The sequence below is a fragment of the Mytilus galloprovincialis genome, chromosome 11 (assembly GCF_965363235.1).
Source record: "Mytilus galloprovincialis chromosome 11, xbMytGall1.hap1.1, whole genome shotgun sequence".
In the NCBI taxonomy this organism is placed as follows: domain Eukaryota; kingdom Metazoa; phylum Mollusca; class Bivalvia; order Mytilida; family Mytilidae; genus Mytilus; species Mytilus galloprovincialis.
Genome location: NC_134848.1, coordinates 35977522 through 35992980, shown reverse-complemented (window position 1 = coordinate 35992980; position 15459 = coordinate 35977522).

Genomic DNA, 15459 nt, shown 5'->3' with positions numbered 1-15459 from the left:
ACCTTGACCTTCACATTTTACTATGACCTTGACCTTGTAATATTTGAAAGGTCAAGTGGTCCTGAGTTGAATGGTGATAGTCCCATGTCTCTACGACTTCCGGTTCTCAAGTTTTGTATTGCATCATATATTTGATGATTAATTGTGACCTTGGTGAACTTTGAAATTGTCCCAATTCTTTTTCTATAATGTTGTCCTTCAACTGTAGATCATTTATCATTTAACAGATTTGAGATATCTATTGTCGTTTTAGAGATAATGCAGTTTGAAGTTTTTCGAGCGGAGGCATGTATTTCTGAATCATCAAGAGCTTACCACTTAAAATGTTTTAGAAATTGAAGAGGTTGACATAGTTATATGTTTGACCAAATACCAAAAACATTCCATGGAAGAAAACACCAAAAAATCAATTTGAAATTTTCAAGTTTTGCATTGACTTTGTAAGTTTCATAACTTCTATTAATATAATTGATATTGCATCATTATTTCCACTTTGTCAAATTGGGTCATCTGATATATCAAATTGAAGGTCTCAATAAACTCTACTTAAAAATGAAAATTTTAAACCCCCTTTTCATCCCAGGGGGACGGGTGGGGTCATTTAGTGCAAACATTCAAATTTCTCAGATGGTAAGGTTGTCGCATATCAAATGAAAGAACATAAAGCGTACATTTCAAATTTCAAATTGACGTCTCCCAAAAATGGGTTGGATGGGGTCATTGAGTGCAAAAAATAAATGTTCTTTTAAGGTAGGGTTGTTGTATATCAAATGAAAGGTCATGATGTGTACATTTGAATTATCAAATTCCCGACCTCCAAAAATTTGTTGGATAGGGTTATTAAGTGAAAAAATCAAACTTTCAAGAACATGGTGTGGTGGCATATCAAACGAAAGCTCATCTACTCTGTTCCATATATCATAATTCCGATCTCAAAAATGTAGACGGATGAGGTCATTAAGTGTAAAAAGCGAAAAGTTTCAGAAGGTGTGCTTGTCGTATATCAAACGAAAGGTCGTACAAAGTACAATACGAAAACATCACTTTTACAGGAAAGACCTTTCAATTGTTTTACAAACAATTGAGATACTAGTTGGACAGTTTCTTCCTTTTGTATAGAACGACCGGTGATTGTTAAGTCTGATGTTGAATGTAGTTTCTGTTTCACCAACATACTGCAGCTTGACACCTCTTAAGAACAGGATATACTTTTGATAATATCACCTTTCAAATAATTGAGTTAAATCAAAATTGTATTTGCCGATGTTCATTTCTACCACGTAGTCCGAAACATTTAAACATGTAAAATGGTATCAGAAAGAAAATTTAAGTATTCTATGTGTACCATCACCGAAGTGCCCATGTTCCCACAACAATCTCCTTCATCCTTACTTAATACTTTTGAAGCATTCGTGTTATGTCCTTTTCTTCTTTTTTTCAAAAAGAAAAAATGTTTTTGTTGACAATTGAATTCATTGTCAAGTAATGAATGAGAGTACTCCTTGTCCTTTAAATGCCTCTCAATACTGGCACGATTATCGTCGAACGTCCTCGGTTATATTCCTTGCCATTTGCTTTAATTAAGGTAATGAAGAGTTCAGACGAATAAGGTCATTGTAAGTGATGTTCTTGATTGACTTAAACTCCACTTTTCTCACCAGCCATTTGTCTAATATTCCCAAGTTACGCTTCATGCAATTAACTGTTTATGTTTTCATATGATAATAAATAGGCTAATGACCATCTGCTTATCAATCATAGACTCTGGTGTCGATGTCAAATTATCTATATGACCGGCGTCAGTCATCTTGTTTTTCCAGACGACAACTAAGGATGCAATAATATTCATGCTAATTTCGGATCGCCTCAGCTTTCCCCCGAAAATGTGTGCATTTACAGAGATTATTTGCACTACCGTTTTTCTCGGGTGTTTTTTATTAACACAAACAAACAAATATTTGGAACTATATAGTAATAGTATGATGTAAATCTGAACATCATGCCTTATAAAAAAACCAACTTGGAATACCATCTAATTAAAGTTAAATCCTTTAATTACTCCAATCCCCAATGGTGACTGGGGTATAGAAATATGGTCACTTGGTCTCCTCCCGACCGGCAGTAAAACGCTTGCCGAAGACGGGCGTCCGTTTGGCTGTGCGGGATGTATCAAGTTCGCAGTCAAGTCCGATCAGAAGGGGGACGTTAAATCCGTAGCCTCGTGTAAAGAGAGTGCCACGCTCTTTGCACGTTAAGAACCCTTGCAACAACTCTTTGAGGGGTACGTAGGTGGCCTGTTGCAAGGTAAATTTTCTGTCCCTATCCAATATACCCTCCTTTTCGGTGGCAGTCCAAATTTCCCCAACCATCATCTTAGATGGCCTCTGTTGTATCAACCTACCTATTGTATTTATTGTGAACTTGTTATCGTCCTTAATATGCATGATATTTTTAACAAAAGCAGAAGAAAAAGAAAAGCCAATCTGCAAAAAGAAAACTGATAAATGGTAACTGTAATTACTACTTTTCACCTAAAATTTGTCGTATATTTTTGAATATAATAATAATAAAAAAAAAAGTTAAGGCGTAAACATGTTTATAAAAAAACTAAAAAACCAGAAAAGAGAATGAAGTATAAATTCCAAGACAACTTTCCACCAAATGACTAGGACAGTAATTTAAAAAGCTATCGGATAAGGTATAGAAACAAGAATGAAAACAGGTACTTAAAAAAAACTGCTAAAGGATACCACTGAGACTCCACTGCATAGGCCAGATAGATAATGGAGTTGAATTATTTAGTTCTGATGATGATTTTTTGGCAGAATTAGCTGAAAACGTTTGAAAACAAATATTAAACGAAATGTGTATCTTCTATTTTTTCTTGCGTTGTGTCAAGATTTACTGTGATTGCGTTTTTAAATGTGATGGCAATTGTTTAAGGTTTACTACTTATATAAATCTTAACAGCAAATGAAATTCAGCATCAAAAGAGCTTTGAAATAAAAGTGCATTCCCGACTGGCTGCTACACTTTTTAGTCATTTAGAGTCCATTATTAAACTTTTCATATTAACAGGAAGTAATCAAACTTGGAAAATAAATTTGTATTGACATGATTATTTCTATATTCATGTACATGTACATAATTTTCAGTGAACAGAATAGTTGTTTGTTGTAGAGTGTGACAGAGTTCAATTGACCTCTGTTCGTGGTTCTTTGGTTTTGTGTTAGGCTTGTCTCTCAGATACAATGTTCATGTGCATTACAATCACACCACATCCCTTTTTTTTGCACCAGCATATTGATTGATTGATTGTAACGTCCAGTGGCAAATAATTCATGCATATCTGGGACGAGAACAAGTTCACAATAAATACAAGAGGTAGGTCTAGTCACAATAGAGGACATCTGGGATATTGGTCGGGGAAATTTGAACTGCCACTGGAAAATGAGGGTATATTGGATAGGGACAGAAATTTTGCCTTGCAACAGGCAACATATGGACCCCTCAAAGAGTTGTTGCAAGGGTTCTTAACGTGCAAAGAGCGTGGCACTCTCTATACACGAGGCATCGGATTTAACGTCCCCATTTTGACCGGACGTGACTGCGAACATGATACTAGTACATCCCGCACAGCCAAACGGACGCCCACCTTCGTCAAGAGTTTTACTGCCGGTCGGGAGAAGACAAAGTGACCATGTTTCTATTCCCCAGTCACCCTTGCACCACGTCAATATTGGTACTATCTGATCTACTTTCATGCCACTCGCTGAAAAAGCTCAACATGTATGGTCACAGCAACAAAAAATGATACCAGACACACAAGATGTGAACGAATATGGTCAGGTTCAACATACAAAAAATGCAACGACAAACGCAACCAAATCCAGCTTTTTTAGAAGAAGGTCGAATACCATAAAAAGAGATGCAACAGACAATGTTCGTACCAACATCGAACAGGAGGTAATATATACAGCAGAACATGTGCCTGTTACAATACATACTCAAGATCAAAGCAATGAAGTGCCAACAGATAACAGCTTGTTAGAATTATTCAACAGAAAAACCAGAGATTATTTAGAGACGTCTGAAGAATTAGGTGTAAATGAACATGAAGCACTCAATCGGAACATGAAATATGCCAATGAAACCATAGGGACATAGGGACTAGCTATAAAACCAGGTTTAATCTAAAGTTTAGAAAAAAAATAGTGGGTTCTTTGTTATGTGTTAATTATTTAATAAACAAAGGGCTGGAAAATTTGTTTCTTATTGCTTATTATGTATTATAGCAACGTGTATCCTTGCAGTCTTAAATGCTTGATTTTATTTTGACTTCTAATTTGTCTATTCTAAATGTACATTTTTTTTATTCTAAAATTTTAAATGCGAGGACTTGTTCCACAAACTATTGGGTAAGTTCATGAACATAAAATTAACCTTAATGTAATATAAAAATATGCTCAAGCCACGTTACTATGTATTTGGAAAGAAATGAAAAAAGAAAGAGGAAATTGTGTAAAATTCCATTTTTGATAAACTCGCATGAACAGCCTGACGCAATAAAAAGATCTGACAGCCCAGTAGTCATGTCACTGTCAAATGTGGAGGCCATAAACATTTCCTGCACCGTATACGGCACCCGTCGTGTTATTTCTTTGTTCTTTTCGGTAATGATGGAAGGTTATTATGACCGAGGAAGAATATTTAAAACAGCATTTTAATCAGTCATGTGATAATAATAATAAATACTTTATTTAAATAGGGTAATATGAAAAAAGAAGATGTGGTATGATTGCCAATGAGACAACTATCCACAAAAAAAAAAAAAAATGACACAGACATTATTAACTATAGGTCACCGTACGGCCTTCAACAATGAGCAAAGCCCATACCGCATAGCATAAACTCAGTACAATACTTATCACCCTTGATGCCCTCTGAAGGATTTAGAATATACAACAATATAATATATACATATACATTTACATGCATACTTTTTATGCAAAACAAAGGCGAAAAACATACAGAATAGGTTCATGAACATATTTTGTTAATGTCAGATGTACAAGATATATAAAACAGGTATAACAAAATATCACTCAAATTTCACTATCTATGATGATTGCTCTAGTCCATTTTAAATTTTAAAATATAGTATAACTGCTCCTTCCTGGTTGCCAAGATGATCAATGAGAATAGCAGGTAAATGCAGTGCAACATTACGGTCAGTATCAATATCAGTGTTAATGGTTGAAGCACCTGAAGGTTTAATGGTTGTGTTACTGGTACTCTAAATATTTGCTGAAGTAGGAGATTTGTCTTGTGGAACCCATTTCTCATTTGGTCCAAGAAATACCATGGGCTCTTTTTCCATATCTCACATCTTAGATATATACTCCCATCCCAACAGATGTTGTGGCAATAATGACTAGTGTCTTACTAGTGATATTTCTCCTATTTTGAATGACACTTTTTTTTCTGGTGTTGAATGGTGATATATTGCAATCAGACAATTTTTGGCTCATGGTGTACCGATCTATGCTGCCTCATTTCAAAGATCGGATCAAAAATATAAATATATTTGAGAGCAAGATTTGATATTTCTGCAATATATATTTGATTTTGTTGTCTGCTCACAATTGTAAAGCAGACTTGATACCATCCAATGAAAATGTTCGTGTAAAAAATACCTTTTATGCAACTGTTATAAACCCATACCTTTTTCCTCATCTGGTTTCTAAAATTGGTAAATTTTCCTAACGACCAGGCAACAACCTGTTTGAATGCTGTTGGATCCGAGGGAAATCCCTCGGATTTTAAATGACGTTGGACTGCAATAAATACATATAATACATGAGGTCTCAAATCCTGCTTGATATGTTGTACTCCAATATCTGATAACATCAAAACTCAAATTCAACAAGTTCATTATAGCAAACTTTAACAATTATAAAGAGGTCATGAAATTGGTTTATGACATTTATGTTTCACTAACCATGCCTCTATTGGGGACATATGGCATATTCATAAATAACTAACGTTGTTTACGTACTGGTTCAGTGATATGATATCTTTGTTTTATCTAACAGTTGTGCATATAAACCTTCCATACAAGATGGGTTTTTTTTAAAAGCCGTAAAAGAAATTCATATTGAAAATAACATTGCCCTATTACAGAATTTCTGTTTTACTTTTTGAAGGCTATAACCAATTTTTAATAGTTTAATACTGATTATATTTGTATTTAGTAAATATATTATGCTTTTAATTAATACATGGCACACTCACTAATGAATGTTTGACTGATTTTCTATCAACTGTTTTTTTTAGAATTAGAAAAATATGTACATTAAAATTCATGTAACTTAATAAACATGAAGAATATACTTGGATGTTTTCAACTGCCGCCTTTTTCTGAATTTTTCCACCTGTCATTTTGTTTAACACATTTTGTCCAATCTTCTCCCCATTCAAACAGCTTTCGGACAAGTCAGCCAGTGAGTTAATCTGATACTGAACATCTGAATGAATAAATGTTAGAAAAAGTGTATAAAATAACAGTAGCAAATAATACTGCCAATCAAAAATGGTGATACATTTTAGTCAAATAGGCCAACGCGAAATAGCCTCAAAGTGAAAAAAAACTTTTGCTTTTTTATTGTTTGAGGGTGATGTTTTATAATGCCCCTCAGACAGAAAAGGAAGATACACCAAAGAGCAGTAAAAAGTGGGTGACCCCTCAAGTGGTAGGTGCAAAATATAGATTGTTTAAGACTTTCTGTAGTCAAAGTAGATTTTTAACCAATTTCACGATCCATTGAACATGAAAACTGATAGTGTGAGTGGGGTAACCGTGTACTTTGGACACATTCTTTTTTTTTTTAAATTTAAGCATAAATAAGATTTATATTTTGGGCTTTTTGGTAACATTATTTCGCGGTCAATATATTAGAATGCGATACTCACAAGTAAACGGAGTAGAGAAGATTCACGGATGTAAGAACACATGAAAATAAATACAATAAGAATGATAAAAGAAAAATAGTGAAAAATACAATTAAACACTCAGGTTATATTTTTTATATCAGCCAAAAAATACATTTATTCTTTCCTTTTTTTCCAGCTGTTTGGAATTAACGAAAACGATTGGTAGAAGTAGCTCGTCATATGGAGCACGAATTGGCCGTTCATAGGCAGTATTATAGGCTGCAAGATGATGTTATAGAATTAGTTAAAGTGTCAAAGCTTCTGTTAGCGGTAGAAAGTGGAAAAGCAAACTCATTTAGGGGGATGTCGATAGATGACATAGATATTAATGGTATATAATTTAACATAATGTTTTGATAATGCCTTCACATATTGATATTAGTTGTAGAAATAAAGTAGTTCATTTTAAAAGAAATAATGATAATACAAAAGTTAACTGATTTTCAGTACTAGTAAAAAAGGCTCATCCTCAAGTAGGATTTCCAATTGGACATAATGACTTGTTTGAACTTTGAATTGCTGGTCCTTCATGAAACCAGCTGGTCTGTTTAAATAGATTTAACAGCTGGAATTAGAAAAAATTGCAGGCACAAAGAGCATGCTATTTCTGAATTTTATATTATAGATTTTCCTGCTTTGGTCTGACAGGTAGATGGGGGCCACAATGGCCAAGTGGTCTAAGTTGTTCATCTGCAGTTATCACTAGCCTGCCAACACTGAGGTTGTGAGTTTAAACCCTGCCTGTATCTTACAGCAGTGATATCATTATGTATATGAAGGAGTCTATTGACCAAATCCAACCATACTATTAATTTGGCTAATGAATATGATTGGTATCTAAACAAGATTTTTTGCAATTTTATTTTTACTTGCCAAATACACATCCATTGTGTATGTCCACTGTTACTTGACGGACATGTTCTGCTGTTTTTGAATCATCCTATATACATAGCGGTGTTGAATTAGTCAACCAAGAATTCACAAATGCTCAGGTACAACTGTCAAAACTAAATGACGTTTTTTTAACCCATTCCTACTTTCTCTTATAAAATATTGTCCGTGAGGAAAGTAGAATAATTGGATGTGGGGTTCTGATTGATATTGACATTGTTCTCTTAATTCCGGTCCTCTATTATAGACAAACATACAATCTACAAAAAGATGGTACGGCAGACAAGGTTTCTTTATAAGTGCATGGACAAGAAATCAATAGTCCCATTTAGTTCCTCGCACTTATGTTGGAGCTTTTCTTCAATTCCATTGAATCGATTGTGAACACATACATTCAATATGAATGCCATTGGAATAAACCAACGGTGAAATGAACGTAAAATCAGATAAAAAAATAATTATAGATTTTCTTCTCCTCTCTTGTGTATCCCATTTGTTTACTTGTTTGCAATTTCAAATAAATCGATGATAAAATCCATTTTTTTTTTGTAAAACTTACTCGCCATTGAAAAACAATGTTGAAATACATGTGTTAAAAATTAGTCAAGTTCATTTAATGTTTCAGAGGTTTGTCTGTCAACTAGGAGTACTTTTACTTTAACGGACCTATGATATACGGCTGTTTATAATTTGTCTTGAAGCAATAGCCATTCCTTGGCATATTTCGCTGTTGTAGATATTGTTGATGCAGACCTCCATTCTGATATGCTGAGCATGGCATTCTTTATCAGGAGACGGTGTACTTGCGAGTCGCCCCTCTTTCCCTTCGTCAATTTTACGGACGCCATCACGAGTTGGTTGACCAAATGATATCGGATATGTTCCTTACGTCGTATCTACAATCCCCTTCCCTTTCATGAATGACCTACCGAATTGAGACTATTTACGGGATTTGCAATTACATAAGCAACACGACGGGAGCCACATGTGGAACCGGATCTGCTAACCCATTCCGGAGCACCTCAGATCACCCCTATGTTGTATTCCAATGGGAACAAACTGTGCCCCTCTACTCGCCGACTTGTTTCTTTATTATTATGAGGCTGACTTCATGCAGGAACTTCTTAGGAAGAAAGATAAGAAGTTAGCAATATCCTTTAACTCTACTTTTCGCTATATAGATGATGTTCTTTCACTAAACAATTCAAAATTTGGTGACTATGTGGAACGCATCTATCCAATCGAACTAGAGATAAAGGATACTACAGATACAGTTAAGTCGGCTTCATATCTGACTTACATCTAGAAATTGAACATGAGGGTCGGTTGAAAACAAAACTTTACGACAAAAGAGATGATTTCAGCTTTCCAATTGTGAACTTTCCATTTCTAAGTAGCAACATCCCAGCAGCACCTGCATACGGGGTATATATCTCCCAATTGATACGATATTCGCGTGCTTGCATTTCCTATCATGATTTTTTTGATAGAGGTTTGCTGCTCACAAGGAAGCTATTAAACCAAGAGTTCCAAATGGTGAAGTTGAAATCATCCCTTCGTAAATTTTACGGACGCCATCACGAGTTGGTTGACCGTTATGGAATAACCGTTTCACAAATGATATCGGATATGTTCCTTACGTCGTAACTACAATACCCTTCCCTTTCATGAATATGACCTACCGAATTAGACTATTTACCGGATTTGTAATCACATAAGCAACACGACGGGTGCCACATGTGGAGCAGGATCTGCTTACCCTTCCGGAGCACCTGAGATCACCCCTAGTTTTTTGTGGGGTTCGTGTTGTTTATTCTTTAGTTTTCTATGTTGTGTCGTGTGTACTATTGTTTTTCTGTTTGACTTTTTCATTTTTAGCCATGGCGTTGTCAGTTTGTTTTGGATTTATGAGTTTGACTGTCCCTTTGGTATCTTTCGTCCCTCTTTTGTTGACAGACAGATATCCTCCTTATGTAAAACAAAGGTCAGATAGTGGTCAGGAAATTGTCTGTCCCTATCCAATATGCCCTTATTTTCCAGTGGCAGTCAACATTTCCCCTACCATCATCGCAGATGGCCTGTATTGTACCAACCTACCTATTGTATTCATTGTGAACTTGTTCTCGTTCTGAATATGCATAAATATATGCCACTGGACGTTAAGCAACCAACTATCAATCAATCAATCGTTTCCTTAAACTCTGAAAAATGTAATATCATTCAGTGTATATATGAAATTTTAAATTTCAAATACGGTAGAAATTGACATTCAATTGTATCCTCTCTCGAACAGGTGGAAATTCTTGCAATGTCTTCGCATTGACCTCAGACATATTTTGATCTGTTGCTTTAGTTTTTTTATCTTACGACACTGTCTACTCTACCATGATGACGAGAATGGCCTTCTATGAAATGTGCTGCACGTGCAATCGATAACGGACATGGGTGTGTTTGTCTAGAGTCTATGATAAAGATCCCGTCTTTCATCACACGAATTGCCAGGCAGTGTGTCGAACTTTTCAAACGTACCAGTAAATCGCATGCCTCCGCTTTTGCTTGTTGTACCAATAGTAAACGTACTTCTGTAGGTGGCAAATCTTCAAAAGCGTCTGCACTTACTCTTGTAAGAGATATTCCTTTTGCCTCTAGTGTTGCATATACGACCTAGTAAATGTAGAAATCTTCTCGGTCACGTAAAGGTTCCGCTCACTCTCAAATACCTAATGCTGGATTGTTCATCATATTTATGCACATTTATTCCTCAACGGTTCTGAATGGCATATTACTGATTGATAAATTGAAAAATAAATGGATGTAAACTAGTAACATTGTAATAATAGTTTTAAATCATCAAGGACTTCACTCATAGTCCGATATACACATCATTCTACCAAAATCTTGATAACTACCTCTCGAAATCATACCGCCAACTGAATGTACATGGTATGCTATTTCTCCAATTAATTTGTCCAATTCTTTATATACCTCCGCCTTAGCGGAGGGGACATTGAGTGTTACTCTTGTCCAACTGTACGTACGTCTTTAAAGTCGGTTTATGTTCTCTGGTTGCCTTAATCAACTGTTATGAAGCTTCTACACAATGCGTGTGAGTATACATGCTTATTTATTGTAAATAATTTGAATACTTACTTTGGACTAACAATAATGTTCCATTTACAGATAATCGAATTAGCTCTCGCCGCGATATAGCTATTCTGTGCTAATACGGCGTAAAGCAACAAACAAGCAATCAATCAATTGGACTAACTTGACAATTGTTTAATTGAAAAATAAATGAATGTTATTTACAATGCGTTGTTAGGGGAATATATCATCAATATGATCAAAATTCATGTTTGTAAAACTGCTATACAACAAGTGTAATTTTTCTGATAAAATGGTTGGTTCAAATTTTTTTTTTTTTTTTTTTTTTTATAGTTTTGTCAAAGGGTCAGAGAAAATACTCTGTCAAATTTTATGAAAATTAGACGATCCACATTGATTTTAGTCAAAGTGTTGGGTACCACCTTCAATCATTTTGGGTTTGAGAATTGAAAAAGTAGCTACTCGCTTGAAAAAATAAATTTATTTTGCCCTCTCCTTCTCCTACCTTTTCCTTTTTTAGTGGGCATTTCATTTTCAATGTTGTTTTCTACCATCTCTTTACATCTATCATTAGGATTTTTCCTTCTCTGTCTTACAAAAATTCTTGATTTTAAATTTACAATTTAGTCCTTGTTAATAGCAATAGATTCTTCCTGTCCTGTTGGTTTGGTTGCTTTCAAAACCTCTTTTTGATGATACTGCTGCACGTCAAACCCGGAAGGAAAGACATGTTTGCATTTCCTTTTGAAGGAGAAGGTTTGACAGCCATTTGTGTTGGCAGTAACTATAATTATTTTCCTCAGCAAATGCTCCTCTCTTGTTTCTATCATCGACTCATTGAGGGCTTCATTGTTTTTAATTTTTTTCTACATACTGTTTTGATCCACAAAAAATAAACTTCCTGTCCCTTTTTAAACATAACAAAATAGAATGTATCGTCATTTGCATCGGCAAATTTTGCCATTTTGTCAAACAAAGACAGACCTTTGTTTAATTGCTTCTTTTTCCAGTCCCCTTTTCTTCTTAACAGCTGTTGTGGAAATGATTAGTAAAGCTGAGACAGTTCAGTGTGTGCACTCTTGTGTTTACTTTGAATAAACATGCAGCTTTTAAACTACCAAGACTAATGCATGCGTTTGAAAACTGCTTCCAACCAAAACCACACGCAATTGTGTATATGATGTTACAAATTGGATCAAGGTACAGAAGTCATTGTGACAGTTTGCTACTCAAAAACAAAATTGATGGATAAGACCCTCAATTAAAATCCTATTTCATTCAGGAATATCATATTTGATTTGTAAACTGGATCACTTGACTGTCCCTTTGGTATCTTTCGTCCCTCTTCTTTTACTCACAAACGTAACGTGCAAGTCCTTTTAACTTTTTTTCAATTTGTGAGTTGAAATCTATGAGATCTTCTTATATAATAAAATTAACGGTACCAATTTTGTTGCACCAGATGCGCATTTCGACAATACATGTCTCTTCAGTGATGCTCTTATATAAAATGCATGTGACATGTTACATTATTATATCAGTATAATATATATATACACATTGTTGTGTATAGATTCAGTCTGTTTATTAACAAGCTTTATTCAATTTAAAATAATAACTACATGTAATGGACAAATCTTTGTGTCCTGGAACTCAAAAGATTAAGTCATCTAGCAAAAACAATACAAAAATTTAGGCAACCATGGGTCATAGCAAGACACACAATGAATAATGATGTCAATGTAGTTCTTTTTAAAAGGACTTACTGCAATTCCCTTTCTTTTATATATGTATATCTTATAATTAGTGTGTTTATGTACTGAGAAGTGCCATAATAATTTTTGCCCTTTGATAAAGGAATTTTTCAGCAGGTGTCAATATACATGTTATAACACACTCTTAGTTATAACTGGAATGATGTCAGACCTCTAACTATATAATTGAAAAAAATAGGAAGGGACACGTAGGCAGTCTGTCCTAGTCATATAACTTATGGAGCAATGATAATAGATATATAGTCAATACTGCCAACATTCTTACCTTGTAAAACAGCCTATTATTGATAATTATTAACCGACTAACTACATTATATATAGAAAGGAGAATTTCGACAACTGGTCATTATGAATGAAGAATTAGCTACAGACATGCATTAGAAAATCACAGCTATGCATTATTTACACGAATGGAACATTTATTATATCAAAATGTCGCTTAAGGCAGCACAAAACAAAGATTTTATAACTCCAACTCCCAACTTTTTAAAATGCTGTAACTTTCTTAATAATGCTTGAAAGTTAATAAAAGTGGTAGTTTTGGACAGCTAACAGATTACTCTTTCAAATTAATGCAATGTTAGTATTATGCACCAAATTTCCACTTTCAAATGAAATTCGCTTCTGCATAGGTGTTGATTTTATAATATGTTGTTCCTATGGCCATTATCTAAAAAGGGTGTCTCAGATTTCAGATAGAATGTATAAAACAAATTTTACACCTAATTAAACATTATCTTCTGTTATGTAGTTAAGACGTTTACACCAATTAGAGAAAGGAAAAGACGTTTACACCAATTAGAGAAAGGAATACTATAGAGACAATCTGAGACACTCTTTTGAAGCCCATGATGTGCTGATTAAGATTTCGTAAAAATTTTCTGTATAGTTTAAAGAGATGATAGAGCTAAATTCATTCAAGTGACTTACCCCGATTTTGCCACTTTTTACATCATAATTGATTACATAATGATTGCATAATAAAAATATTGCATTCATTTAAAAGATTAATCTTTTATCTATCTATATATACCTCTTTTATTATTTTCTATGCATTTATAAGATGCAGCATTTCAAAGGTCAGTGATTGGAAGTAAAAAAATATTTGTATTGTTTTACCTTAAATAAGTGGCAACCTTTTTTTTACTTAATATAATATAAATAAAGTTTAAATGATGTTAAGTGTGTTGTAGGTTCTAATGAATTGTAATGCAAATCTGTGATTTTGTAATGCACGTTAGTCTCGGGGCCAATACAGCTAACCTCGAATCTAAAACAGGGCCAATGCAGAAACAGCTTAATAACACTATAATATTTAACGCTGTTTTCTTCTATTTGAGGATTTTATCAATTCAATCAGTGGCCATTCCCAACCACACACTTTTAAATTTGTCCTTGGAGATGATGGAAAATAAAAACATTAAAAACATTAAAATGTAACATATACAGAAACGGACTAAGCATTAGACAAAATCATATGACAATAACAAATATAACGTCAAAACCAAATACATGAATTTGGGATAGATAAGTATCCTGACACGTCTTATAGTTATGTGAATTCACACTCAAAAATAAGAGATGTACTCACTTGGTACAGGACATTTTTAAGAAAAAAACGGTGGATAGAATAATAAAATTGAGAAAGGAAATGGTGAATATGTCAAAGCGACAACCACCCGACCATAAAGCAAACAACAGCCGAAGGCAACCAATGGGTCTTCAATGTAGCGAGAATTCCCGCACCCGTAGGTGTCCTTCAGCTGGCCCCTAAAATATGCATAATAGTACAGTGATAATGGACGTCATACTAAACTCCGAATTATACACAAGAAACTAAAATTTAAAATCATACAAGACTAACAAAGGCCAGAGGCTCCTGACTTGGGACAGGCGCAAAATTGCGGCGGGGTTAAAGAACCTTGTTTTGTGGCATGCCAACCCTCCCTCTTTGATGGCCATGTAAAATATAACATAAAAATGACAACATAACATTACAGGACTTCAATATAAATAAATAGGAGAACACAATTAACAAAGAAACAGTTGTATAGACCTGATGAATGCCTAAGAGGGGGCCAGCTTCAGTCATGCCTCAGTGATTCCCTATATAATCAACCAATTTTTTTCCCAGGTAAGTGTTCTGTCTAACTCGCCTTTGATAATGAATAAGTGAAAGAAAACAGTGCAAAGCTTGAAGCGGATAAAGTACCTTTACACAAACATGATTCCATTATTTATGTAATAAATAACACTCTATGGAATCATTTTGTCTTAGGATAGAGGTTTTTACAGTCAGTAGCTTTTTCACAAATAATAATATAGTTGATGTAATTTGACATTGAAATACCACACTTGCAAGTATAAAAAAGAAGATGTGGTATGATTGCCAATGAGACATTTGTCCACAAAGAGACCAAACATATTATTTTAATTTATATTAAGTTTTGCAATTGTTTGATTTATTTCTTAGGTTTGGCTTGAGTGTAATGGTTCTGAAAAATATATACTGAAGGCTATTCCAAACACATGTCCATTCTTTATGCCCATGAATGACGACCAAATCGATGTTGATCGTCTGAAATCGGATATTAATAAAGTGAACAAACAAAATGGTTGTGCCAAAGATGGCATCTTTTTTCACTGACATTGGTAAGTATTATTTTGTTTATGCTCAGAATTGAAGCTGTCAACA